Source organism: Dipodomys spectabilis, unplaced genomic scaffold (assembly GCF_019054845.1).
Source record: "Dipodomys spectabilis isolate Male_0828 unplaced genomic scaffold, ASM1905484v1 ptg000006l, whole genome shotgun sequence".
Lineage (NCBI taxonomy): Eukaryota > Metazoa > Chordata > Mammalia > Rodentia > Heteromyidae > Dipodomys > Dipodomys spectabilis.
The window spans coordinates 6,920,272-6,948,060 of record NW_024870683.1 but is presented as its reverse complement, the minus strand read 5'-3'; the positions used below and the strand labels follow the sequence as shown (position 1 = coordinate 6,948,060).

Sequence of the window (27,789 nt, the reverse complement as noted above, 5' to 3'; positions counted from 1 at the left end):
TGTCCAAGCTGACCCAGGCAAAAAGCAAGACCCTATTGGTAAAATAAAGCAAAAAATGACTGGGGACAAGCTCAAGTGCTCAAGTGAAAGATCCTGAGTTCAATCCTGAGAAGGAAAGAGAAGGGGGGAGGGGCGAGGAGAAGTAGGGAGGGAAAAAGAAGGGAGGAAGGGAGGGAAAGAGGGAGGAAGAAAGAAAGACTAGTTTGTTTTAGTAGTTATAATCCATGTTCATGGTTTTAGGCCTTTGGTAATGACAGGAAGCACACATATGATACACAGTAGTGCAAGGAACAAAGAGAAAAAGGAAGGAACTAGGATTCCACAAAACCCTTGGATGGAAAACAGTGATGACTAAAGGACTTTGCATAGGCCTTATCTCCTAAAAGTCTATAGCACTTCCAAAGACTACCCTGGGGACCAAGCCTTTCATACACATATCCTTTACAAGCTATGGCAGTGCCCCCAAACAGCAATCAGTAGATATACATCTTTGGAAGTGTTTTTTTAAAAAAATATCTATGTGTCTCAGTCTTCTCATCTGTGAAAAGTATGTTAATAAAATAAGGCAGCCAGCTGCCAGTGGCTTAGGCCTGTAATGCTTACTACTCAGGAGGCTGAGATCTGATTATCACGGTTCAAAGCCAGCCCAGGCAGGAAAATCCATGAGACTCATCTCTAATTAATCACCAGAAAACCAGAAGTAGTACTGTGACTCAAGTGGTAGAGCATTCATTTTGAGCTGAAGAGCCCAGAGACAGGGCCCAGGCTCAGAGTTCAAGCCCCATGACCAATAAAATTTTTAAAAAGGAATTATTAAGCACTTAGCATAATGTATAGAATCAACTAAATACTTAGTATCCAACTATATTGCCCAATATTACAAATGTGTTCAGTGCTAGAATTCTAATTTCACAAACATTACTATGTCCTTTATGTAGTAATTTAAGCCAGTAGTGCCAAGGACATAATAAGAGTTGGTATATAAAAAGTTTAGATATTATATGTGATAAGATGTTAGGCTGGAAATATAGACTTGCTTGTCCTGGCATTTACTCTCCTCTTAGTCTTTCTCATAGCACCTCAAATTTACTCATCAAATTAATTTTATTTTCAGGCTTCTAAGTTTTCTTTCACTTATACATGGCAAAAACAAACTCAAACTTAAGGAGAAAGGAATTTATTGGTTTACATAATAGGAAGCAGGGACATCCAGGGGCAGAACTGAATTCAAGTACATTTTCAAATGTCATTTCTTTCCAACTTTTTCTATGGTCCCTTTCACTCCTACTGAATTTTACCAAAATGGGAGGGCAAGATAATCTCCAGATTATGTCATCTCAATTTAGTGGCCCCAGGAGGGGGGAAAAACACAAAAACCTCTTTTCTCTCTGACTCTCAGTTAATCTCTCTCAACCTACATTTTTAAATCTATGGGATTTCTTCCACAAATTATATAGGTTATGTGGGTTTTTTCCCCTAGGCTTACAAGATGTATATCTACTGATTGCTATTTGGGGGCACTGCCATAGCGTGTAACAGATGTGGGTATGAAAGGCTTGGTCCCCAGGGTAGTCTTTGGAAGTGCTATAGACTTTTAGGAGATAAGGCCTATGCAAAGTCCTTTAGTCATCACTGTTTTCCATCCAAGGGTTTTGTGGAATCCTAGTTCCTTCCTTTTTCTCTTTATCAAGATAGTACATACCTAATACTTTCAAGTATATATGATGTTCTTTCCTAGCCCTAAAATGTATACTTAGCACTTGAAATGGTCATCTACAAGGAACTAAATAAGCAAGGAAAGAGCTGGGAATGACATTCTGACTATCTCTCCTCGTAGGTGTCTTCTTCAAGGAAGACCCTTAAAGTATTAGTCTGATGAGGCTACTATCCCTATTCCTCCTACCCATAGCTGCTTTATGTTGCCAAGATGCTGAATTTCAGAGGAAACAGATTCATTTTCACACTCCATCCCTTTGCTTTGCTCTGACCTAATCCCTGGCCTTTTTGTTTGGGTTTGGGATTTGTTGTTGGTTTTTTTGTTTTGTTTTGTTTTTTGGGGGGTCTGGTCGTGGGGCCAGAACTCTGGGCCTGGGCGCTATCCCTCAGCTCTTTAGCTCAAGGCTAGCGCTCTACCACTTGAGCCACAGTGCCACTTCCGGCTTTTTTCTTTTTGCTTATGTGGTGCTGAGGAATCGAACCCAGGGCCTCATGCATGCAAGGCAAGTGCTCTACCACTGAAACACTTTCCCAGCCCTGTTGGTTTGTTTTTGAGCCAGGGTCTCACTCAGTTGCCCAAGCTGGCCTTGAACATGCAGGCTCAAGCATCCTCCTATCTCAGCCTTGCTCTCCTTCTAACAAAATCAGAATATGCTGCACCCAGGATGAGCTGTTGGTTTGTTATTTTGTTTGCTTATTTTTGGAATTCAGCAATTAATGGCTTCCCACTAAAGAAGTTTGAGTTAATATTTCTATGTATCCAAAAGGTATTCATCTGGAATATATTGTGTTCTAAAGAGCCGCTCTTTACTTCACTTTTCCTTAAAGTATTTTTGGTGGGGAGTGGAGGGATTAAAGTTAATACTAATTCTTGTCACCACCTGGAAGGTAGATTTTGACTGGCAGGCTGAACCTGCTCCAAGTTTTCTAGGGGCCTCTTCTGTAGCATGGCAATGCATCTGTGCCTTCCTGCATCATTTGTGCTTTAAAAAAAAATCACAAATGAATTTAGTTGTTTCACTGCGAGGGTGTGAGATATGTATATCCCCTGTGACACAGTTTGAAGAAAGCACACTGCGAGTGGGATAAGTAGGAAGGGAAGCAGGGATCTGCTTGTTCTTGTTGAACCAGGGCCTGTTTGGATTCTGATGGCAGGATGTCTGCAAATAGGCCAGTGAGGAGGATTTCTAGAATAAGTCAGTAAAGTTTAAAGCAAAACCCACCTGTAGAACAGCAAAATTTGCAGTGGGCAGCCACTGATCATAAGATCAACATTCTTAACTTTTAACTTTCTTAACTTTTGCCTACAATAGAAGGCAGAAAAATCTGCACACAAAGGAGTTCCTTGACTCCTTGAGCAGTTTTTGCACATTTTAGATAAGCCTAATCATTCCACCTCAGATGGAATAATTCAGATACTTTTAGTCCAAAAGTAAGTTTCATTTGTGGGGGAACTTGCAGATTTGTAAATACCATCCTCCTTAAATTGTGATGTAGAAAATGTTCAGTATTTTTCAAAAACTAGTGCTTGGTTTGTCTTTCTATTTTGAATCTTTCTAATTTGAGTTTTCCTAATGTAAATTGTTTACATTGAACTACATTAGCTATATATTCATTCATATTTATGAAAAACAGGATTACATGTAGTAGGGGAAAATTAGGGGCAGAAAGATAGTCCCTAAGGAAGAACAGTTGTTTCCTCTTGGATTAGTTGGGGCTTTGGCACTTAAGGGATAGTGATAGGATTTGTGTCAGGGTTTCAATGTGCTAACCTATCTGAAGTTCTTTTCATCCTGTAGTTTGTTACTGATCAACCATCCTCCCTTCCATCTGCCTTCTTTTATAGTTAAATTTAGGATCACAGAAGTTTTGCCTTATGATTCATAAAACTGGTATTTCACCATAGTTACCTGAGCATTACTAGAGCTCAGAGGGAGGAAAGTTCCCTTCCTGTGTAGTGTAGAACAGGGAGTTCTATTTTAAGGGCTCGCTATACCTCTCTCCAGGCCTTTGTGTCCAGTTCTGTTGGTAAGTTAGGGATTTGAAAGGCCCAGACTCAGGCAGACCTCTTTTTTCCCTGTTAATGTCCATATTAATACCATAAAATAACAACTCCACTTTAAGGAAATAAGAACATAGTTTATTCAAAGTCAAATATGAGTGATCATTCCTGACAACAAGGACTCAAAGAAAAATACCCTGGATGTTCTACCGTGATACTTTTTCTTTCTTAAGATTTGATCAGTTGTTACCTTATAGATACTTTTTTTGAGGGGGGATTGATTCTGGGACTTGAACTCAGCACCTGGGCACTGTCCCTGAGCTTTTGTGCTCAAGGCTAGTGCTCTTCCACTTGAGCAGTTTCACTTCCAACTTTTAAGTGGTTAACTGGAGATAAGAGTCACAGAAAATGGAGAGAAAAAGGGTAAACAAATGTATTGGTGGTACTAAACACTATGTTGAAAATGAGCTATACAACTTGAGGGTGGGAATGGGAGGGAAAAACTGGGAGAGCACAAGAGAAGAGGTGACATTGTTCACAAAGAAATGTACTCATTACCTCAATTAATGTAACCCCTCTGTACATCATCATCAAAAAGAAGAGTTTCACAGAAGGTTTAATATGTTTAAGCTGTCTATATATTCTATATATTAGAAATTTGTCTGATGTATAGTTGGCAAAATAAATCTTCTCCCATTCTGTAGGCTGTCTTTTTAATTTATTCATAATTCCTCTGCCATGCAGAAACAAGGTTGATGCAATTCCACTTATCAAGTCTTTTTTGTTGTTGTTGTTGTGCTTCTAGATCTTTACTCAGAAATTTTCTACCTGTTCCAAGGAGTCCTAATGTCTTTCCTGCTCTTTCCTGTATTAGTTTCATGGTTCCAGGACTTACATTGAGGTCTTTGATCCATTTTGAATTGATGTTGGTGCATAGTGATATATGAGGATCTAGTTTGAGTTTTCTGCATGTGGATATCCAATTTTCCAAGCACCATTTGTTGGAAAGGCTTTCTTCCATCCTCTGATTTTAGGGTCCTAATTCAGTATTAAATGGCTAGGGTTTATTTCTGGGTCTTTATATCTGTTCATTGTTCCTCGGGCCTGTTTTTGTGCCAGTACCAACCAGTTTTTATTACTCTAGTCCTAGAGCTTGAAATTTGGTATTTTTTTTATCTCCAGCACTACTTTCCCTGCTAAGAACTGCTTTTCCTATTCCGAGTCTTTTGTGGTTCCATATGAATTTTTGGATTTGCCTTTCTTTATCTTGAAGAATGATGTTAGGATTTTGATAGTTATTGAATTGATACATGGAGTAACAAAGACACTGAATCTTTGGTTCTAAGTTTCTTACTTTCTTTGTTCAAGGGCTTTCTGATAATTGGCCAACATCATCTTTAGAGAGACTGAAACTTGTGCAGATTCTGATTTGGGGCCTCAGATGATAAGACACAGTAGTATCTGTTATTCTAGGAATATCCTTTTCTCCACTTTTTACAATAATCAAATTAAAAACACTCAGATCAGCAACACCCAACATATTTTTGCTTTCTCTCTATAGTTCAACATGGTCTGTAACAGGAGTGCCCCATTCTCAGCTGCAGGTAAATTTGGATAAAGGTTAAGATAGCTTGCTTGTTCCCAGCACTGATTCAGACTACAAAACCCTTCTATTTATCACCTAGAACATCAGCAACAACTCTATAGTTACTCAATTCTCACAAAAAGTACAAAATTGTTTCACACATGATTCCATGACTTTCTAACAGCCAGTGGCGAGGACAGAGATACTCAACTTCAGCTTGAGGGACCTGCTTACCCTTAGCAATACAAAAAAGTCACCATGGAAAGTCCCGAGGCAATGTGTTTACAAATACATAGATGGGTCCTCAAGTAGGCAGGCTGTTTCTGAAAGGTAGGGAAATCTAGTGTAGGATTCAGATGCTATCACATTCTTAGTTTTATCACCTTCTTAGGTTTATCAGGCTTAGTTGTACATTCTAAGAGTTTTATCTAAAGGTCAAAGATAGTAAATAGTAAATAGCTACTGAATGGGGCTAAAGATAACTATAGCTCTGGATCTATAACATTCCCTCTCAACACAATCACAATATTCTACTCAGCCAAGGTCAAGTGGTCTACAGGATCTTAATACAGATACAGCTTCTGAGAACTGCTCAGTATTCCACCTCTGCTGGCCATCTGAGAGTAGGAAATAGGGGAAAGGGGGAGGGTGGGGTCAGCAGCTGAAAGGAAGGAGAGACAGGCTCTCAGTGGGTCTCAGAAAAAGGATATTAATATATTAATGTATTTATTGACATGTTATGATTAAAGTCCCCAAGTGAAAACTGAGAGACAGCTGCACACAGAGAATAGAGGTAGTGATTAGAAAAATTAATTAGTGTTTTGTAGATGTTTTGCATTTCTACAGAGCTCTGTATTTACAAAGAATTTTGTAAACACTTACTAACTCTGCCCCCTACACACACACACACACACACACACACACACAGAGCCTTTTGACAAGAACAGCATTACTAAATATGTTTCTTTGTCCTCCTCAGAACTAGACTGCAGTGACCACATAATAGGATTGAGGATATAATATCCTCCTTGCAACTCTTTTACTCACAGTGTGCTTTGAGAATCCAAATAATGAGAACTGAATATTATCTTACCCTGTAATTTTACTAGGAAGAGTAGCTCATGAAGATGGCTCAGTACTTGACTAAACTGAAAAGGATATCATACGTAAGTATCTATAGATGATATTAATGTTATGACTTGAATTTTCTTCCCAAATTTCCCTAAATTCACACATAAATGATATTTGGAGGTGGAACCTTTGGAAACTTAGGACATAAGGGCTCCCCTTTGTAATGGATCCATTTGGGAGTAATGGTTATCACAAGAATGGTATTGTTATTGAAACATGCTGTCTCCAGAAGATCCTCTCTTGATGCCAAGCAGATGCAAGCACCAGCCTCCAGAGGAACAAAATAAACCTCTGTTCTTTATAAATCACCCAGTCTCAAAGTTTGCTATAGTAACCAGTCTATTCTGGTTCCCTCAAGCTTTTCTATTGTAAAACACATATAACATAAATTATGCCATATTTAACCATTCTCAAATATACAATTTAGTGACATTAAGTACATTCACATTCTTATGCAACCATAACCATTATCCATCTCCAGAACTCTTATTCTTTTGTAAAACTGAACAATAAGCTGAGCACTGGTGGCTTATGTCTAAAATCCTAACTACTCAGGAGATAGTCAGTAGGAGGCTGAAATCAGATGATTGAAGTTCAAAGCCAGTCAGAGAAGAAAAGTTTCAAAATACCAGCAAAATGCTGGACTGGTGGTATGGCTCAAATGGTAGAGTTCTAGCAGTGATCAAGTGAGCTGAGTGAAAACAAAATGTTCTGAGTTCAAGCCCTAGTACCAGTTAAAAAAAAAACAAACCTTAACAATGGCTCTGCATTCTTCCTTTTCTCCAACCATGGGTACTCACCATTCTGTTTTCTGATTTTGACTTCTCTAAGTACTTCATATAATTGATTGAGCTCATATAATATTTCTTTTTGTGACTGGTTTATTGCATTTAACATAACATCTTAAGGGTCATCCATATAAAATTTCCTCCTTTTTCAAGGCCAAATAATATTTATTTTATGAATATATCACATTTTGCTTATACACTCACCCACCAATGGAGATTGTAGTTGCTTCCATGTTTTAAGTATTGTGATATTATGCTGCTGTGAAAATAATGCCTCAAGATCCTATGTGAGTTCTGTGAGCATATAACCAGAATTACTGGATCATGTGGTAATTCTGAAAACACAACATACTTTGCAATTTAGAAGTATGTGAAAGAAAATATTTAAGTTTTGAAATAATATACTATATCATACTGAAGTTATGAAACATATCCATAATTACTCATATTACTTCCTTGAAATCACTTAGTGTATACTTGTACATAATGTCAGGCCCTTAATCCATGTGAAATTTAACAGTGTTCAGCTTACGCTATTGAGGTTATAAAGTCAGGCACCAGTGGCTCATGCCTGTAATCTTAGTTATACAGAAAGTTGAGATCTGCAAATCAAAGTTCAAAACCAGTCTTGTCAGGAAAGTCTATGAGACTCTTATTTCTAACTAATCACCAAAAAGCTGAAAGTAGAACTGTGCTTTAAGTGGTGGAGAGCTAACCTTGAGCAAAAAAAGATCAAAGATGGTACCCAGACCCTAAGTTCAAGCCCCAGGATCAATGAGCACGCACACACACACACACACACACACACACACACACACACACAATTGAGATTATGTACATTAAGAAAAAAGCAATCATGATAACCATTTCCCTGGATTTTTATGTAGTTAGATCTCAGATAAATACAGATACCAGAAGCCTGCCCATTTGTCCTCTACAGAAACTCAGGGCTGAAACAGACTTACATATCCTGTCTTTGACCCTCTTACAACATCCTTGCTGCCCCAGAATGGAAATAAAGGCTCTGTTTCCTGCCGCTTAAGCCCAGCATGGGGTTGTAGATAGCACAGCAGGATGGCTTCAGAGCAAGAGTATAGCTCGTAAAGTCACTTGGCCCTCCCTTAACCCACCCTTTGAAGGGACAAGCTAAATGGGGGAGGTGCTGTGGCCTGAATATTTGTTTTCTTCCCAAGGTCATAGGTTGAATGGTACCAGTGTGGAGGCACTGAGAAGTGAGGCCTTTGGGAGAGAATTAGGTCACGAGGGCTTAGATCTCATGAATGAAATTTTAAGAGACCCAAGGGCACTTTTCTGCCCCTACTGTAACTGTGAGCAAAGTGAGCAAGGCCTTACCAGCACCCGATATACCGACACTATCTGGTCTCTTAGACTGTCAAATTACCTAGCCTAAGACATTTTGTTAAAATAGCCCTAAATAGACTAAATCAGGGCATATTTGCCATGCTGACAAAAGCAGAGAAAGACGAGATGCCTGAAATACACAAAGCCTCTGATGATTAGGGAAAAAGTCCTGGAGATCGAAACTGAGGTTCTCACTGCTGCCTTTCCACTCCTAAGCAATTTCTGGAGAAACAGTTCTTGCCATACCACAACATAAACTTTAGGTCCACCAGGGGGGACCTTTGTTCTCTCTCGGTGCACATGTAGCCCCTTCCCTAGAAGTCCCCGACCAGCATCTATAACCCAAGTTGAAGGAAGGAGGCCAGATCTAGCCGGCACCATTTTGGCCACATGGTGGATGGTAGTGTCTTCATGCTGGGGGAAGGAAATCGCCCTCCCCCCCACCATCACCTGCCTCCCAGGTAATGGGCGTGCCCGGACCCCTGATAGGTTACTGAATCTGTCAGTTTAGTGCCTGGAACTGGGAATTTCCTGAGAATCTGCCCACTGTGCCGACCTATTTAGGCCTGGACCAGCCTAGCCGCCAGGACTCTATGCCACTTCTATGTTCACGATCGTGTCCTGTGTCCTGGCTCCTGGCTCGTCTCCAGTCATCATGGAGTCCCAATTCAGTTCTCCATTTGGAGCTGAACAGACTTGTTGATATTATTACTGTTATTTCTTTCCTCTTTAGCATGTTTCCTAGCTGGGTTATGTGTATTTGCATGCTGCAGGCCTTTTTAACAACTGGCGGCCTGCAGCCTGTTAACTGTGTAATAACCACTCCAATATTCTATTAAAATGTGGCTTCTGGGATGATTTACCTACAACAAGGTAACTGGTGCACCTGAGGGCAGCGAAAGGTCCCCAGGCTCTGAGGTCATGTCCTTACCTGCCCCAGTCAAGCCTCCTTGTTCCCAAGCTCTGAGGTCATTTCCTCTTCCTCTGAGGCCAAGTCCTCATCAGCTATGGCCACACCCCTGCCCCCCCTCATATATAATCAGTCTCCACCATAAGTTGCCCCTCTGCACACTGCAGCTCCTGTGGCCAGGCAGTTTGCTCTCCCCACAATAAACTCTCCTGCCTGAACGACGTAGTGGTCTCATTTCAGCGAACTGTACAATACACACTTATATTTTCATTTATTTTAGGGATTAGTTTTATAGGTTGAGTACAAAAGCAACATCCCTTCAAGAAAATCTTTAAAACGAGTTAATTTTGAGTTTTACAAGGTTTTTTTTGGGGGGGGTCCTGTCGTGGGGCCTGAACTCTGGGCCTGGGCGCTGTCCCTCAGCTCTTCAGCTCAAGGCTAGCGCTCTACCACTTGAGCCACAGCACCACTTCCTGCTTGTTTCTTTTTTGCTTATGTGGTGCTGAGGAATCGAACCCAGGGCCTTATGCAGGCAAGGCAAGTGCTCTACCACTGAACCACCTTCCCAGCCCTCTACAAGGTTTTGAGTTTGGCTTTTTTTTCCCCCAGCTCATCTTCCCAGGCTGAGTTCTTGTCTAGATATTTCCAATTTGGAATGCAGTTTCTCAATTTCTTACCCTGCAGACACCAAATCAAGTTTATGTCCCCCCCCCTTTTTAAGTAAGCATTGGAATTATAAAATTGAAAAAGCTCATCTACACCATATCCTTGACTCTATCTGAAAGATTCTTTGTCCAGCTTGTCAGTTCTATGATGGAAAGATTCCACAAAACAAGTCATCTGATTACTAGAAGTCTTCAAAAATACCAGGAATACATGGCCCTGATCTTTATGAAAATATATTTGGGGCTCTTTTGTTCTTTCTAGTCTCTTTCTTTATCCTGCTATGGAAGTGATTACTGTCCACAAAGCTCCTAATCTGGATACTAGGCCCTGCAGGATTCTAGATGAATGCTTTATTTAGGGACAATGTTTCTGAACCTCTGTCAGAAATCCTGTAAGGGCAAGGAATAAGAGATGGTAAGCATTTCAGAAGACAACTCCCAAATGGTGAGTCAGATCTCATGTTCCTTCCATTTTAATGAAAGAAAAATAGACCAGGTCACTCCCTGAAATAGATACCCAAGGCCTGAGGTTGTAGCTGAGAAATCTGCACAAGCAGAGGGCTCCAATCAGCTACTGTGGACTTCAACTCTAGACTGGGATCAAGCCCCCAAACCTGGTTTGGGGGCTGACCAACATTTTTTCTTCTCTATTTCTATATGGAAATACTCATTTCACTTTTAAAGAAGAACACCAAAATGTCATTTTTTCCTATGATGATGATGTTACACTAGAAATGTAGGAGTGTGAAATTTGTAATGTTATAGACAAATTTAGTATGAAATGCAAATATCACAGCAGAGTAGGCTGGATATCTAAATCTTAGTTGAATTCTCTGAAATTCTCCTATGGCTAGTTAGTTCAGCTGACTTACAGGGCCCTAGTATTAGAGACTGAAATAGAAGGGTAATAATATTAATCTGGGAACAGTTTAAACTTCATAAAATTTCTCCAGCTCTCCTTACATTCACAGTTTTGAATATTTACAGTAGCAAATTCTCTCACCATAGTCTGTCTGGTACTTGATAGTGAATTTAATAGCTGTTACTTAAGGTAATATAGACTGCTGTTTTTGTTGGCCATGACAGCTTGAAGACATTTGATAACCTGCAAAACTGATTGCATCAATCCTCTGCTCAAAATCCTCCAATGACTCCCAGGGCCAACAAAAATAAAAGCTTATTATTCATTGTTTTGCTCATTTTATTCCTTCATTTTCCACACTTGTTTATTGGCTCATAGACCCTGTGTAAACTGAGATAAAACAGTAAAGAAGGCAGCTAAGAGAGTTCCAGAATTCTTAGAACTGCCAATTTTAATAAATTGCATTAAGCTATGTTTTTCCTTGGGTTGGGGTGTGGCTCAAGTGGTAAAGCATCTGCCAAGTGAGTGCAGGGCTCTGAGTTCAAACCCCAGTAACACATTCATACATGTATGCATATGCATGCACTGTGTATGTGCATCCACAGACACATACACACACTTTTTTAGACCATAAAAAAACCCTTGTGATTTTCCTTGCCATCTGTTATCAAGTCGAATATGAAATATCCCACATATGCTTCTATGTTGAACATTTGGTCCTAGCTGGGGCACTATTTTGGGAGGTTCTGGAAACTTTAGGAGGTGGAACCTAGCTGGAGGAAGCAGGTCACTGGGGAATGTGTCCTTGGGTAACTTGTTTTATCCTGCTCTCTCTCTCTCATTCTTTCTCTATCCCCACTCCCCCTCCCTCTCTCTTTCCCTCTCTCTGCTTCCTGTCTGCCATGAGGTACAGAAGCTCCTCCATCACATGATTCCATTGCCTTGATATTCTGCCCAAGTAACCATAGATTGCCCCACTGAAACTGTGAGCCAAACAAACCTTTTCTTCCTTAAATTTTGGTTTTTTTTCCTTGAAGGGTAGCAAAATTTATTTAGTAAAGCAGGGAGAAGCAGAAAGAACCAAGCATTCTCTCACTTCCTAGTCCCTAGTGTTCTTAAAATTATTTCCTCCTGGTAGGGGTACCTACCCCCAGCACATCCCCATATAGGAGGCAGAAGCAATGGAGCCTCCCTTAAGTTGTTTCTGTCAGATATTTGGTTACAGTGATGCAAAAGGTAACTAACACAACAGCCCATCTACAGTCATTTTCCCAGTATCAATTCCTGTTCCCCTACAACCGTTCCACCAATATAGTCCCAGAAAAGAGAAATGAAGGTTCTCTCTTAAGAAGGGAGCTTATTATAAAAGGGAAACCCTTTCCAGATAGAAGAAGAACAGAAAGTATCTTTTATTAAAGGTAGAAGTGTAGAAGGACAAAATAGAAATCTTCAGGTTAGGGAGGACAGTGATCTGAAACCTTAAGAACTTGGTAACAGCCCAGAAGCTTCTGCCTTCTTTGCCATTAGTTAAAAATCTGGAGCCAATTATGGGGGCCATCAAATAGATTTATATTAAGGAATAGCTGTGTGCAATGCTATCTTGAATAAAGAAAATTCAATGTCAGAAAATCTTTAAGACTGAGTTTGAACCATGTGTATCTACATCATCTTATGTAAAGGTTGAACATTGTTCAAACCTGTTAGAATTTATTCTAATTCTGTAACTCTTTACCAAGCAAAAAAGTTCCTAGTGTTCTTAAAACTATTTCCTCCTAATATACTCTGAGCTGGTAGAATAAACAACCATTTCCTTCTCTTTGAATCATGAGCTTCTGGTTTAGAACTCCACTGACAAGTTGAGTGAGCACCTACCCACACACATCATATGTACTTTCCCTTGTACACATACAAAATCATATAGGACCCCACAAAAAAAAAACCCTAATTACAAGGCAAAATGCTTCACCCACTGTAGGAAATCTATTTATGGATCCTCTTCCTTTGAAAATGTCTTAAAGATGGAAATGAGATTGCCAGCCATGCAAGAAAATTATCCGTAGAAGCTGCTCTGACACTGACTGGAATGTAGAGGAAATAGTTACCAAGCCCCCAGCGACTGCTGCTTGGAGGCAGTGTTTCAGAAACCATCTCAGAGGCTGTGAGTGGATGGAGAGTATTTCTGCTCAAGGAAAAATTTTAATGATGTCTAAAGATGACAACTTGGCTAGAACAAGAAGGGTATAAATGCATATCCATTAAGAAGTTCAACTAGAATTCAGGTTGGATTCTAGAAACTCTTATTTATTTCATATTCTCTGTAAGTGAACCTAGAGGTTGTCAAGTCCAGTACCCTATGCTGTGATTTAAATATGAACTGTCTCCTGCGGGCTTATACTTTGAATGCAGGGTCCCCAGCTGGCAGTGCTATTTTGGGAGGTTGTGGAACTTTGGGAGGTGGAGTCTAGCTGGAAGAAGTAGGTCACTGGAGGCACGCCTTTGAAAGTCATCCTGGATCCTCAGTCTGGTTTTCTCTCTCTGGGCTTCCTGTCCATAATAAGGTAAGTTGTTTTTGCCACCACCTTGCTTCCACCGCCCTGATGTTCTGGTTCACCATGGGCCCCGAAACACAGAGAGAAGTGTCCTTAGACTGAACCCTGGGAAAACATTCTTTCTCCCTTTTAGTAATTTCTGTCAGTTATGTGATCCCAGCATTTCTACTTTCTGTAATCAGTAGAAAAAAAAGCTAGGGGGGCTGGGAAAGTAGCTCAGTGGTAGAGCTCTTGCCTTGCATGCATGAGGCCCTGGGTTCGATTCCTCATCACCACATATGCAAAAAGAAAAAAGCCGGAAGTGGCGCTGTGGCTCAAGTGGTAGAGCGCTAGCCTTGAGCTGAAGAGTTGAGGAACAGTGCCCAGGCCCAGAGTTCAGGCCCCACGACTGGACCCAAAAAAAAAAAAAAAAAGAAAAAGAAAAAAAAGCTAGGGAACTTGTGTGTGTGTGTGTGTGTGTGTGTGTGTGTGTGTGTGTGTGTGTGTGTGTGTGTAGTGGGGCTTTGGACTATTCCTTGGCTTTTTCTGCTCAAGTTTGGTGCTCTTCCCCTTGAATCACATCTCCACTTCCACCTTTTTTCTGGTTAACTGGAGATGAGGGTCTGGAGGACTTTTCTGCTTAGGCTGGCTTTAAACCATCATCCTCAGATCTCATCCTCCAGAGTAGCTAGGATTACAGGAGTGATCCACAAGGGCCTACTTGTGAAGATCTCAGCCTGGAGGCATGCACTGATCTTCCTGATGGCCACCTTTTTCTCTGACCATGTGTCAATGTCATTGTACACAGCCCCATACACATTGTCTGGGACACATATGTCTTGGACAACAGCCAGACCTTGGGCAGCCTCCAAGCAGTCCTATTTTCATCAGGCTTATAGAAGCCCTTTTCCAGAGGAAGCAACAAGGCATCCAATATCCACTGCCCAGCACAGCAGCTCCTGTGGCTGCCTAGAGCTCTCCCAGCTCTAGAGGGCAGCATAAATATGAGGATTGTAGCCTAGACCAGCCTTGGCAAAAAGCAAGAGCCTATGTCAAAAATAACCACAGTATAAAAAGTCAGTCGTGACTCAGGTGGAAGCGAGAGTTTTAACCCCAGTGCTGCATATATATGTGTATTTATATATATGCAGTATATATGCATATATGCTATATATACATAGATAGATGGATAGAGAGAGAGAAAAGAGAGAGAGAGAAAGAGAACAAGTAGGTAACAACTAATGATAGCTAGGAGATAGGTGGAGATTAATACAAACATGGCAGTATGGATGCTAAGGATAATGTGAACTTCCAGGATTGCTTGTGCTGGTCACAAAAGAGTGGTAAAACTAAGATTTGAATTCCAGCTTATTTAATTCCAAGGAAAGTATATCTAATTACCACATTATTTGGGTAAATCTGAGAGTTACATAAGACAGTCTTTGCTGTGAGTCCTCAGAATATGAAGGATCCTTGTTTTTCTAACCTTGCTACTAGGGATTGTATGCCAAGCAGGTGTTGTAATGCTGAGCTACACCCCTCAGCCCTATGAAGTCTCTCTCTCTCTGTCTTTCTCTCTCTCTCTGTCTTTCTGTCTCTGTCTCTCTCTCTGTGTCTCTCTAACATCAATTAGTTGTACAGGAGGTTTCATTTTAGCATGTCCATTTATGCATACAATGCATCTTGATCATGATCTTCCACCTCTGTTATTCTCCCTTTTCCCTTCCCAAGTCAGTCTTACCAAGTTTCCTTGAGGACTATCATCTCTGAATTAGAGTTATGGTTTTGGCAGACTCCAAATTCAAGTTTTTAATCCAAGCTACAAGGAGTTTCTAGGGTCTTCCTGAATGAGTTTCCCATTATCCATAATCTCTGAATGATAGTAAACTTTCATGTTGAAAGTATCATTTTTAACTTCACACTAGTCATTTGTAAGGGATGTCCAGTGGGATAATGAAGTCTGTGTGTGGGCAGAGGAAATGCATGCAATATGTCCATCATTCACATGTAGCATTTGCACGGTTCATAAAAGCTTAGAATTCTGGTAAGCCCATGATATATGGGACTTTGGCAGAACTCACTTTGAACATAAAATGAGCAGGCAGGAGAAGCAATTGACTTCCACATGGTAGTTGTGCCCAGATCAAGAAGTAAAATTAAAACCATTGACTTGGTTTTATTAGGTATTTCTACTGTTCTGAGGAATTAGCTACAAAATATGGGTTGTGTGATGTTGGTGATTTTGCATTAAAATGCTCTAATGTTTGCAGTTGAACTGTAAAATTCATGCAAATTGCTTAAAGTTCTCATTTTTCCTTGCTTTTCAACAAAGGAGCTAACATTTTCATTTCTACTGGGCCTAGCAATTAATGTAGGCAGGGCAAGACTCCCAGTGATTCTTATGTAAGGACAGGCTTGCAAGCAGCTGGAGCAGATGACCTTAAAAAGTCACACTCACTGAGACCAGGCAGAACTAGGAGGATGGGGTGGGAAGATGCTGCCCCCTAGTGTTGCTGGCTGCAATCTAGCAATATCTACTACACTGGTACATAGTGTACTATCCTGTTTGTGAATACTGGCAATACTATTGCATCTCAGTATTCTGAGACTTCCAATCTGACTCCCTGCATATTTTAGCCTTTGTGTGTTAACAAAGATGCTCCTGTTTAAAAAATGTGTTGGTGCTGAGCTGGGTGCTGGTGGCTCACGCCTGTAATCCTGGCTACTCAGGAGGCTGAGATCTGAGGATCACAGTTCAAAGCCAGCCTGGAAAGGAAAGTCCTCTCCAATCAACCACCAGAAAACCCGAAGTGGTGCTGTGGCTCTAAATGGTAGAGTGTTTGCCTTGAGCTGAAGAGCTTAGGGACAGCACCCAGAACCAGAGTTCAAGCCCCACGACTGAAAAAAGTGTTGGTGTTGAATTATATAGCAATAATTCATCTGTGTCCGGAGCACTTTGGTACATCTTAGGTGCATACGAATATATTCTTTTCATTGTTGTTGTTGGTTGTGGGGCCTGAATTCTGGGCCTGGGCACTGTCACTCAGCTCTTGAGCTCAAGGCTAGTGCTCTACCACTTGAGCCATAGCACCACTTCCAACTTTTTTCTGCTTATGTGGTGCTGAGGAATCGAACCTACCACTGAGCCACCTTCCCAATCCTCATGAGTATATTCTAAGTATGAGACACAGTGATGATCCTTTGAATAGTTTGCATGGAGAAGTAAGATCACATCAGTCAAGTAATGACAAAGATCTAGTAACCTTGCTAAATGTTCTTAATTTTTCTAATAGTTTTTACCTGTGGATTATTTTGAATTTTCAACATATAATTCAGATATTCTGTGAATTGTGGAAGCTGTCATTCCTCCTTCCCAATCTTTAATCCTCCCTTGTTTTTCATGACTAACATTGGCTAGAAACCCTGCCCTCTGAGTAACATATATTGAACGTAGAAAGGGGTTAGTAAATATATCTTTCTCATCATTAAGCCAGAGGTAACGCTCTCAACATTTCTACTTTAAGAAGTCATTCCTTGGAAGTGGTGCTGTAGCTCAAGTGGTAGAGCACTAGCCTTGAACTAAAGAGCTGAGGGACAGCGCTCAGGCCCAGAGTTCAAGCCCTACGACTGACAAAAAAAAAAAACAGAAGTCATTCCTTGGCTATTCATGGGGGGGAATTGTTCCAGGACTTTCCTGAAGATACCAAAATCTGCTTATGTTCACATTCCTTACATTATTTGCATATAACTTATTTTTTGCATATAACTTAATTATACTTTAATAATATCTAGATTACTAACAAAACTTGATACAAGTACTATCTAAATAACTGTTGGGCTATATTGCTTAGGGAACAACAAAAGAAAAACAGCCAGCCTGATAGAATTGTAGCTTACCAGTAGAGTGCCATCCTAGATAGAATAAGGCCCCGAGTTCAAGTCTCAGTACTCCTCAAAACAAAAACAAAAATACAACCTATACATGTGCAGTATAGATAAAAAAATTCACAATATTTTCTCTTGGTGCTTGGATGCATCTAGGGATACACCTAATCAGTTTTTTTGTTTTGCTTTCTTTTCCTGGGACTTGAACTCAGGGCCTAAGTGCTGTCCCTGAGTTTCTATTGCTCAAGGATGGCACTTGAGCCACAGTTATACTTCAGGCTTATTTTTTGGAAGCTTTTTGGAAATAATAGTCTCACAGACTTTATTGCCCAGCCTGGCTTTGAACTGTGATCCTCAGATCTTAGCTTCCTGAGCAGCTAGTATTATAGTCAGTGAGCCAGTGGCTCACAACCAATCAACTTATTGATTGGCCAAAGTTTTTGTAATGAATGTTCAATTTTATCAAATCATTTTTCTATTTTTGTCAATATAATCAGATGATTTTTCTTTCTGTTCTTCTCATGTGATTTGCAATAGTTGCTTTTTCTATGTTAAACCTGTCTTGTTCTTCTGAAATAAACTTAGTTTGGTCAGTGTGCTGTTTCAATGTATCATTGAATTTGGATGAAGAATATTTTGTTTAGGCCTGTAATATTTATTGTCCTAAATGAAATTATCTTGTAATTTTCCTTTTTCATATTATGGTTGTCAAGTTTCCAGTACCTTATGGTTGGTACCTGAATTAGAGACATTGATAATCCAGGTTGCCATTGTTCAATCAGGTACCAAAAGGATTCACCATGGAGTTACTCTCTGAGAGGCCATTCCTCTTTCCAGCTTGCTTACTGCTAGGGCCCAGACCATCAGAATGAACCACAATCCTAGGGTAGTTAACAGAGTACTTCTCTTATTCAGACACTTGCGTTCCCATTTCTGTTCTCTCGCTCCCACAAATCTGTCTAGTTTTCTGTTCTTCAGCCTCTTAGTTTTTGTCACTACCTTTAAGATTGAAGGACAATGTCAGGCTCATCTTGATAAGCTTCCATTCTCACCTGAGTTTTGGCCCCATAATTGCTCACTACTATGGTAGCTTTACAGTATCTTTCAGCAGATTTTTTTATTATCATTAACAAGTTATATAAAGGCAACTCATTTTGATGTGTCTATATGTGTGTAAACAGATTTGTAAAAATATATTTTGTCAATCTTTAGTAGTTAGGAGCAGAAAAGGTTATCTGAATCAACTTAATCTGTCATTGGATTGAAAACTATCTAATAATTTAGTTAAAATGTTTTTTAATTGTAGTATATTCAGAAAAATGAAAGAAATATACTCACAAGCTAACCCCCCAATCAAACACTGCTGTTAGTCTGGGGAAAAACTGAGGTGTTTTTTGGTTTGGTTTGGTTAGTTTGTTTTTTTTAAGACAAGGTCTTACTACAATTGAGATGATGGATGAGGTTGGGAGAGATGGAGAAGAATGATAAGGGTGGCACTGATCAAGGTGTATTGAGTTTGTAAACTGACAAACTGAATTATAACCCTTTTGTACAACTACTTAAAGATAATAGATGGGGCTGGGAAGGTGGCTCAGTGGTAGAGCGCTTGCCTTGCATGCCTGAGGCCCTGGGTTCGATTCCTCGGTACCATATAAGCAAAAAGAAAAAAAAGCCAGAAGTGGCGCTGTGGCTCAAGTGGTAGAGCACTAGCCTTGAGCTGAAGAGCTGAAGGACAGCACCCAGGCCCAGAGTTCAGGCCCTACGACTGGACCCCTCCCCCGCCAAAAAAGATAATAGAACTAGCTGGGCATCAGTGGCTCATGCCTGTAATCCCAACTAGTCAGGAAGCTGAAATCTGAGGATCATGGTTCAAAGCCAGCTCAGATAGAAAACCCTATGAAACTCAGCAAAAGCTGACAAGTACACTGTGGCTCAAGTGGTAAAGCACTAGCCTTGAGTACAAAGAAGCTCAGGCACAGCACCCAGGTCCTGAGTTCAAGGCCCAGGACCTGCAAAAATAATATTAATAATAATAGTATAATAATTAAACCACAAAGAAGACAAGTCTTGCTAGAGATCTTAGCCTCGGATCAAACTTGCCATCCTTCTCGTCTCAGGCTTGTCAAGTGCTGAGATGGCAAGAGTATTCTTCTTGTTTTTCTCTTCGGTACATTTTTACACAGCTATGCTCATGGTGGGCAAATAATTTCACATGCTGCTTTTCCCATAACCTTATTCTAATTACTTACTTACTGTAAATATTATTTTTCCCAAAAAAGCTATTAAATTCTGTTGGCTTTTTTTGTTCTCCCAAGAGAATCAGCATCTACTTCATACATTTCACAACTAGCCAATAAAGTGAAGTTGATAGATGGGTGGAAAGAAAAGTAGGCCTCTAGCCTGTCCGCTGGTCCTCTTGGTCACAGCTCAAAGTCTTGGACAATGGAGCTTTGGATTCCAGAAACAAGGTATGGGGGAAAAGAGAGGAAAGGCCTGGCCAGAATTAAAAGAATATTCCAGGATGGAAGCCTGATATGTAGCCAATTTTAACCCCTTCCTGATCTCAGCTGTGGGTCATGGAGCACAGTCTAACAGCTGATTTCCCTAATCCTTCCTATCTCTATGTACTCTGTACACCTGCCATCTTCTGCAATCATGCTAACAATGATACCCACTTCTGCCCAAGCCTGCTAATTAGTTGATGACCTTCTCTCCTCTCTTATGCTAAGGCCTTCCCTTTGAGTTGTAATTAATCTCTGGTTTCCCGCTAAACACCAACCTGTCTGGCATTTGGAACAGATGATTAATGAGTAGTATGTCACATGGTCCTGGATGAAAACAAACTCTCCCGTCATGACAGATACTATAATCCTCCTCCATCTACTGGAAACAAAGATTACCTGATCTTGGCAAGATCTGTTCTTTAGAGCAGCAGATCTCAATCTGACAATTTTCTAAAGCTCTAAGTGCTCCAGTGCATATTCCAGCATACATGCTGGAGCGTGAATCTTTTCTCTTCCACACAGCAAAATATGTGAGAGATGAAAGTGAGTGGAAGTGGCATGCCATAAATTAATCATCTTTTTCATCAGATAAAACATTTGGAAGGGCTGGGAAGGTGGCTCAGTGGTAGAGCGCTTGCCTTGCATGCATGAGGCCCCGGGTTCAATTCCTCAGCACCACATAAGCAAAAAAAAAAAAAAAAGCCGGAAGTGGCACTGTGGCTCAAGTGGTAGAGCGCTAGCCTTGAGCTGAAGAGCTGAGGGACAGCGCCCAGGCCCAGAGTTCAGGCCCCCACGACCGGACCCCCCTCCAAAAAAAAAAACATTTGGAGGGGCTGGGAAGGTGGCTCAGTGGTAGAGCACTTGCCTTGCATGCATGAGGCCCTGGGTTCGACTCCTCAGCACCACATAAGCAAAAAAGAAAAAAGCCGGAAGTGGCGCTGTGACTCAAGTGGTAGAGCGCTAGCCTTGAGCTGAAGAGCTAAGGGACAGCACCCAGGCCCAGAGTTCAGGCCCCACAACCGGACCCAAAAAATAATAATAATAATTGGACATTTTGGTACAATGTTATTACTTAGTAAATCTGCAAAGTTCTACTGCTTCTAGGATTTTTGGCTTACTATATAACATAAATTTAGAAATTTACCTTGTTATTTCTTCTATTTTGTTTCATTGTCTCTCTTTTTTGCTTCTGGGATGCCAGTTGCATACATATGTTAGCATTTTTTTTATTCCAATTAACTAGCCTAATAGCTGGAAGTGTAGCTCCATCCAGCCATGTACAGAGCATAAAACCAAGTATTCAAGCCACAGCACCTCAGATCCCAGCCTCCTGCACAGTTAGGGCTACAGGTGTGAAGCACTAGTACACAGCTTAAAGCTCTCCATTTCTAAGCCATAGTCATGTTCCTATGTGCTTCTTGGCTACATTTGCAGGAGAGGTGGCAGAATTGGTGGAGGGTCCTCTGACTCAGCCACTCCCTTTTCTTTCTGTTGTACATGCATATGCACACCAATACACAGCACTCTCCCTTAGCTCTTTCACTTAAGGCTGGTGCTCTAACACTTGAGCTACATACACCTCCAGTTCTAGCTTGTTGCAGGTTAATTGGATTAAAAGTCTAACAGACTGTCCAGGCTGACTGAGTTGCTAAACATTTCAGCCACTCTTTCTCACCAGGTAAATTATATACTAAAGCTTGTAATTTTCTAGGGACAGGTGACTGGATAGTTCTTATGAAGGAGAAACACAAGCCAATGGGGTAGTAAAGAGAAAGTGGGAAGTAGACACAGCTTGTGCATGTGGCACGTATAGATGCAGACTATGTAACCTTGACGCAGGACCGTACATCATCCACAGACTGAATCACCACTGCACTTCCCTTGGGAAACAGAAGGGCTTTGTGATGCAGTCTGCTTGGCTTGGTTCTGCCCTCTGTGAGGTGGATATGATAGGGTCCAGCACTGAGTGTCATTACTCATAAGGACCTTGAACTCATAGATAGGGGGATGGCTGGTTTCCTCATGCCAATAAGATGTAAACTATGTTGAGCCAAACAGAAGTGCTGTGGAGCATTGGATATCCCTTATATGCTTATGGCTCCATCTTTGTCATTATTCTAATTGTCTGGCACGTGACAAGGAGTTACCATGGAGTGAGGCATGAACCTAAAAAGAGATGCTGCCGGGTAGGGAGACGCTCTGATCTCAGCTGAACTAATTCAAATCTCAGAGAAACCTTTAAATCCTCTGTTTCTCCATATTTCTTCCATCCCTACATTTATACCATACATTAACTTTTAACTCAAGTGTTTATAAAAGAATAAAAGAGGGGCTGGGAAGGTGGCTCAGTGGTAGAGTACTTACCTTGCATGCATGAGGCCCTGGGTTCAATTCCTCAGCACCACATAAGCAGAAAAAACCGGAAGTGGCACTGTAGCTCAAGTGGTAGGGTGCTAGCCTTGAGCTGAAGAGTGAAGGGACAGCGCCCAGACCCAGAGTTCAGGCCCCACAATCGACAAAAAAAAAGAAAGAAAGAAAGAATAAAGTATTGGAGAAGTAAGGGAAACACACATGGTGCTTGCTTCTCTGAACCTATTTACCTTGTCCTCCAGACAATATACACTAATTGAAAACCCAAGAACTTCCCTATTTGGCTTGAGTTTAGAACTAAATATAAAAAACATAGGATTTCAGAAGTCCCCCTCCCCCGAATGGGAGAGCTTTCTCGTTGGAAAACTTTGTAAGCAGAAGTCTTTGGGTTGTCAGAAACACTCTTCCTTTAATTTGTTCAGCTTTTCCCCCTTGAGTCCATCTTCAGCTCACTGCAGGATTTGTTATGTGATTGGGGACAGGAGGAAAGAGAATAGATTTTGGTGGTTTCTTTTTTGGGTCCGGTCGTGGGGCCTGAACTCTGGGCCTGGGCGCTGTCCCTCAGCTCTTCAGCTCAAGGCTAGCGCTCTACGACTTGAGCCACTGTGCCACTTCTGGCTTTTTTCTTTTTGCTTATGTGGTGCTGAGGAATCGAACCCAGGGCCTCATACATGCAAGGCAAGCGCTCTACCACTGAGCCACCTTTCCAGCCCCGAGGAAAGAGAATAGAGAGCCTCAAAGTAAATCAAAGATAACCAGAGAAGGAAAGTATTGGGGTACAAAATTGGTGGAATGGAGGAAAAGGCAATGGACAGGAATATATAAAATACGGACAGGTACATAGAAAAGGAAAAGCACGTGTTTGTGATCTTTATCTCATTTTGGACACCAAAAGTGTGAAGTGTGAATGTGAAATAGCTTCACATGCTAATACTATTTTCTCTCACTTTTTTTTTTTTTTTTAGCATCACCGAAAGGTCAGGCAAAGGGCTAGAGCACCAAGAGGTAAAGTGTCAATCTCTTCTCTGACTACAGGCAGACTTCCCATGGTTCCTGTTCTTCTGTGACCCTTGGTGCCAGGAAATGTGTGTTATAACCACTTAACTTTTATGGCTCTGGATGGGAAAGCAGAACGGCCAAAAATTAGAAATGTTCCAAAATTCTCTTAATTCATTTAAGACTAAAGAATTAAAACAAGATAGATATCCTTATTTGTTGTTTACTAGTTTTCTGACCCTGTGAAATTCAGCTCATACCTTACCTAAAAAATTAGGTATAATATTGAAAAAATGATTTTTGGTAAGGGACAGCATGTTGTAACATGATATAAACAAACATGACTCTTACATCTTCAGTGCCCTAGGCCAAATAAAGGCCTGACTATTTTGCTTATTATAGGGTGTCCCTGAAAATACTTCCATAACATATAACACTGTGTCTTATTTCTCAGCTAGGAGATTTGCCCAAGGAGAAGCTGAGAAGCCCCAGAAACTGCTGTCTGTCATGAAAAGGTGATTTGTTACCCTTTGCAGTTTCCCAACTCCCAGCCTGGTCCATGATGAATTCTTGGTCTGGCATGGGGCAGGGATGAGGAGAGGGATAATGCCTGGGAAGAGACATACATGAAGGGAGTCTACGTGACTGGCTGAAAGGTTGCCCAGACAGCGTGAAGTTCAGGTGTCTCAGGAGGGAAAAGCCGGTCACCCAATTCTACTCTGTGCTAGGGTCACAATAGCTCTGCAATTCAGGATTCAACTAGTGTATCATTCACAAGAGAAATTATATGGGTTGAACTCAGCCAGGAGACAAATTATCCAGCCAAGAGAATGGATTCTGAATAAAGAAGTCATCAGGGTCACCTTCTCTTTACAGCTAGCTATGCTAGGGCAGAGTCCCAAGGCTGAACTTTTCTTACATTGGCTTCTGTGATCTGACTTCAGGGAGGTCACTTCCCGGGCCTTACACTTTCAGAGGAGAGTCTGCCATCTTATTCTTAAGGTTTCTAGAGAATAGGACTAGTTCTTAATATAATGGGTATAGTAGCATGAATATCCGCTACTTCTCAGAATGAGGAGCTCCTACAAGGAGCTCACTTTCCACAGTGTAGGCCTAGAGAACCTGTAGGACTGAGAATGGTGCAGTATCCCCAGCCACACTCTTCCAAGGAGGCAGAAGTCCTCTATTGTTAACAGTTGCCATGTTTCTCTTCCCAGCCAGGGCTGGCTTCCTCAAGAGAAAAGCGTGCGGAAGGTCCTGTGTGCAGATCCCCACTGCAAAATCTGCAACACTGTAGCTCTAGAGATTCAGGAGTTGTTGAAGGCTGACACCAACCAATTCTCCAGCACTTTACTGGGGCCATCTGATATAAAGAAGTTGCCCAGGTCAAACATGTCTTTTGAGCAGAATCTGGAGCCTCATTCCCAGAACTCTGGAGATATTTCACTGGCAACTATAACCCCAAGACAAACAGAACTAACAGAACATTTAGCTCAGCCAACCAATGTAGTCAGCATCCAAGAATACTGGGCTGATCATCTCCAACTAGGGCAGGACATTCAGTTGCCAGAGACGTCCCTGGACTCAGGGATGGTGGCTTCTTCAAGATTTGAGGGAACTATGATTACAGTGAATGAACAGGAGATACAGATCACTGCTAACTGTGCCCAGGGGAACAAACAACACTATCGTCTAAAGGCCCAAGACTCTTTTCTGCCGTTGAACTCAAAGATCACTAAACAGACACATCCTACAGCCTTGCACATAGGTTTATTCCTCCCTACCCACCTGGCATTCCTGTGTCCTGAAGTACTGAGGCTTCTTGAAGTACATGTAAAAAAATGGATCCACTTCCAGAAGTGGGGACTCCCTAGACGTGTGGAAAATTCTCTAAGGGAGCTTATGCCAGATCCAACTTTGTTTTGCCTATCTAGAAAAAACCTACAGACTTGCTCCTTCCCAAGTAGTACTTCTAAGGTTACTGCTCACATAATTGGTACCATACCCTACCAGTCCTGGCATTCATGTTTGGCTTATCAGCACACACAATCCCTCTGGGTTTCTGAGTGGTCTGTTACAAGCCTAGGGAAAAGAGTCCAACAAAACCAAAATTGTAAGGTACACCCCCTGCCCTGTAGAGCAGTGGCCATAATAAGTGGCCACCGTCCACTGCCTAAAAGACAGACTAATGACTCAAGGAGCAGTGTGTGGCAAAGATACCACCAGCTATTCTGTGGCCTACCTTCTCTACACAGTGAGTCCCTGGTTGCCATTTTCTTAGGCCCTCAACGACTCTCCAAAAATATGTCCAAGCTTTCTTTGAAGGATCTTCATCTCTTCAAAGACCTCTCCTACCTCCCCTTGCTGAGTCAGCCTGGCCTTGTGTTAGCTCAAGTTACCCCCTCCCCGCATTGTCCAAATGGGGAGTATTCAACCCAGCATCAAGAGGCTCTGATCACCGTCCCAATTCTGACTCTGGCTGAGTGTGAAGCCTTAGAATGGCACCTGCTGCAGAGGCAGCTCCAGCTTCAGTGGGGCCTGCCAGCTGCCTTCCATCGATCTCAGCATGCCCAGAGCCCCATGCAGTGTGAACTGTGTAACAAAGTCAAGCCTTGTGAGATTGTGAAAGCTTCCTGGTCAGGGAAGCCCTTCTCAATCCTCACCAGAGAACTCCACTTCTTCCCAGAGCATGCCCACAAGCTACTGGGATTCCACCTCCAGAAACACTTGATGCACCTTCGCTGGGGCCTGCCTGAGAAGATACAGAAGTCCATCCAGTTGCTTCTTTCCTCCACTGGCCAGCAGCCCCTGTCCTTGAGCAACAAAGCCCTACCCAACATGAGCATCTCCCAGCCTGGGGCACCAGAGGCTAAAGGAGATGGTTGTCTCTTCTCCCCCATGATTTCACAAGTGTCTGTCCCCATGCCACATTTTTTTGTCCAAGCTCAGGCAATGTTGCAAAGCCACATTGATTCCAAATGTGGGCAGATTCACCAGGGCAAGGTCCCTGATCTTGTATATAGTTCCTGGGAATGCAGAATTGCTGGGGTGCTAGCAATGGCTCCCTTCGCTGACATGCTGCATGGGCAGCCTCTGGAGCTGCAGGCAGCAAGTGAACTTGATCTATATCACAAAGTGACACCCTGTAAACCAGTGGCCCTTGGCCAGCAGCAACAAGCCTTATCAAATACTACTACTAAACACCATCAGCTGCTCCAAACCCTGCCTGAGGAAACCATTGAGAAACTGGAGACAACTTTACGGCATAAGTATCTGGCCTTTCTGTCAGGCCTGCCTGTTGTTTACTATGTGAGTCTCTCTAAAGTCAAATGCCCAGCAACCACTAGCCAACCTATCATCACAGATATGGTGCCTATGCCTATTAAAATCCCACCAGAGCCTCTGGCTCAGATGCGCTCCCTTGAAGCCTCATGTAAGAGATCTGGACCATGCTTTCAAGATGATAAACCTTGGAAAGACACTGCAGAAAAGTCCCAGCCTGAACTGCAGGTGGAAGCAAACACTAAAACATGGTCTCCAAAGGGAAAGATATATTCTGCTGGCTCTTCATTCAAAGTGCATATGCTTGCAAACTTAAATTTCCACCTGAAGAAAAAGGTCCTAGAGATACGATTGGGAATTCCTGAAGGTGCAAGGAAGTCCAGGAAACCAAATGTAGCAGTTCCAGAGAACAAATCAACACAGGAGTGTCCTCAGAGTAAGAAACACCAAGGAAACACAGTGCTCCAGGAACTACCCACCCCTCTATACTCTCCTCCTGCCCCAGCTTCAGAGTGGCTCCACCCTAAAGAAAAGCAGGCCACTGAACCAGATGCAATGCAGCACAACCAAAGGCACCCCAGTCTGAAAGCCATGCCCCCTAGTTTTGTCCCCTGGGTCTCCAAGATCCCCCAACCTTATGAGGACATGACTGAGGCTCAGGTGTTTTATGTTCAGGTTCAGACCAATGTGAGCCACCCCAGCCTGGAGAAACCCAGGAGCCCTGAGCCCCAAAGCCCTGGGAAAAGCAAGGCCTCAGCCCATGTGCCCATGCTGGCAAGAAAGAGAGAGGACCAACCAGAGAAGCTTGAGGCAGCAGGAGACTTTGGAGGAAGAGATGCTGGGTTTGAGGACAGACACCATTCCGAAGTTCAGAGGCCAGTGGGGATCCTCCTGAACAAGACACCCCAAGGCTCATGGCGATGGAAATACGGCTTTCATCCTGTGAAGCCCTGCCAACAAAATTCCCAAGCTAAACTCCCAAAGCCACTGTCAGGAGTTCCTAGAAGAAGAGAATCTGAGCCTGACTTGCTTCACAGACAAACCAAGCCAAATGGCATCCTCTCACCTGAAAGGACCCCCAACAACGCGCAGCCTGTGGCAGCCCACGCTCCCCAGGGCCAGCCTTTCCTGGACCAACCAACTCGGGATCAGCTTTTGCAGAGCCCAGCTTGCAAAGGTCAGGTTTTGAAGGGGCTCATGAGG

At 42.0% G+C, this 27,789-nt stretch overlaps 1 pseudogene; it reads right to left on the bottom strand.

The window, feature by feature from the left end:
• The window catches only part of LOC122123980, a 49,492-nt pseudogene extending 23,632 nt beyond the window's left edge, over positions 1-25,860 (bottom strand).
• Between the last annotated feature and the right edge of the window lie 1,929 nt (positions 25,861-27,789).